The following is a 2,329-nucleotide window of genomic DNA, read 5'->3' on the forward strand; positions in this document are numbered from 1 at the left end:
GCCTTGGAGGAGATTATGTTGAGAAATAAAAAAAAAAATTCTTAAAAACGTTGTTTTTCTTGGTCAGGCCGGAAACTTATCAATCCACCCTCGTATATTGAAATCTGGCTTTTGTTTAAAATTTTCCTAATTGGTTGTACATTTAAATTATTTGATAAAAATTTGTGATTTTCGGTAAGAAAGAGTTATTTGTTCTTCTTTTTGGTCTGAAACTTAATCTGTTTGTGATGAAATAATTTTTTGGTACAAAAATTCAACTTTTTGGTTTAACACTCTTGTATTTTGTAAAAAATGGACCTTGTGGTTGAAAATTTAACTATTTGGTTGATAATACATTTTTTTTTTGTTAAAAGTTGAACTACTTGCTTGAAAAGTCATTGTTTTCAAATGAAAATTCAACTGTTGCATTTTTGGTTGAAAACCTATCTTTTTTAGAAGATAACTCAACAATTTCGTTGGTAAATTCTGCGTTTCTTATTAATTTTTCTTTTGATACAACATTAATTTTCTTGAATGAAATCATATCGATGTATGTTAAAAATTGAGGAATTTGGTAAAAATTCAAATGCTTTGTCGGAAATTTAATGATTTTATTTGAACTTCATCTTTTAGGGAAGAATCTTTCTTAGCTGAAAATGTACTTTTTTGTAGAAAATTCAACTGTCTTTTAAAAAATTTGTCTTTCTGTCTTGAAAATTCAATTATTAGGTTACATATTCAACTGTATTCTGTTAAATATTCTGGATTTTTAGTAAAAAATTTAACTACTTTGAAACTTGAACCATTCTATTAATAATTAGTTTTTTTGCAGTTTCATAATATTAGTTTAAAATTACCTCTTTTGTTGTGAATTTAAATATTTAATGAAGGAAAATTGATAATCTTTTTTTAAAATAAACATGAAACTTTTCAATTTTTTCTTAAAAATTAAAGTCTTAAATTAAAACTTGATTTGTTCTATTTCAAAATTCTATTTTGTTTTTGTATCTGCTTTTGTTATAGACTTAACTATAATGTTGAAAATTCGTCTTTTTTTATTAAATATTTTTGGTCCAGAATTTATCTCGTTAAGAGAAAAATTCTAGTATTTGGTTAAAAATTCTATCACTTTGTTAAAATTGCTACAATTTTGTTAAAAAGGCCTTTTTTCACCAATTCAGATACTTGGCGGACAGTTGAACTACTTTGTTAAAAATTCATTTTTTTGGCTGTATATTCTTTTCCTTGGTTGAAAATTCAAGGAATCCATTTTTAGAAAAGTAATCATTTGTGTGGAAAAATCGTCTTTTAGGTTGAACTATTTTGTTGCGAAATCATTTTTTTTAATATTCTTCAATTTAGTTGATTAACATTATAACAATTTCATTTTTAGATTGAAATTAATAGTTCTCATTGGAAATTGATATTTTTTAGTTGCAGATCTATGTATTTTTATAAAAATTCGTTGTTTTTTTGGTTGAAAATTAATCTTTTTGGATAAAAATTTATCGTTTTTCATTAAAAATACAATTTTTCGGTTTAAAGTAATCTGGTTTGGTCCAGGATCCAAGAATTCGGTAGAAAATTAACCTATTTAACATGAACTTTTTTGGGTAAAAATTAAACGATTTTTATGAGAATTGAACTTTTTGGTAAAAAAATATTTTTTTTACTATTTTGTGAAAAATTCGACAATTTTAATGAAAATTTCACTTTTTGGTGAAAAATGAACTTTTTTGTTAAAAAATCATTTTTTTTATTAAAAAATCCATCTTTTTGCAGATAATTAATCCTGCTGCCTTTAAAATTCAATTTTTTTATAAAAACGTGTGTTTTTCACAAGGAATTGGTGTTTCTTGGTTTAAAATTAATCTTCTTGGTAAAAATTTATCTTCTTGATTGAAAATGTAACTATTCGATTGAAAATTCCTCTTTTTTGTTTAAAATTCAACTAATTGGTTAAAGTTGAACTGGTTTGTGAAAAATTCATATATTTTCAAGAATCACCGCTTTGATTTGAAATTTGATTTTTTGGTGCTGATCTGTTTTTTTATAAACAAAATTAATTTTCTGATCTGGAAATTTCACTTAACAATTGTTTGTAAGAAAATTAACTTTCGTAAGTTTAAATTTTATATATTTTGTTGAAAATTCGTTTTCTTTGTTACAAAATGTATTTTAATTGAAAAAATTAATTCCTTCACTATTACTCTTTTTCGTAAAAAACCTCCCCATTTTCTACGTCATGATAAAATTTTGGGCTACGTTACTTTTATAGTGAGGGGGAAAAACTACGTTGCCTTAGGGGCATTGCGTAAACGACGTGGTTTCTTCAGGGCGGGGGGGGGGG

This window comes from Belonocnema kinseyi, chromosome 7, assembly GCF_010883055.1.
Source record: "Belonocnema kinseyi isolate 2016_QV_RU_SX_M_011 chromosome 7, B_treatae_v1, whole genome shotgun sequence".
Classification (NCBI taxonomy): Eukaryota; Metazoa; Arthropoda; class Insecta; order Hymenoptera; family Cynipidae; genus Belonocnema; species Belonocnema kinseyi.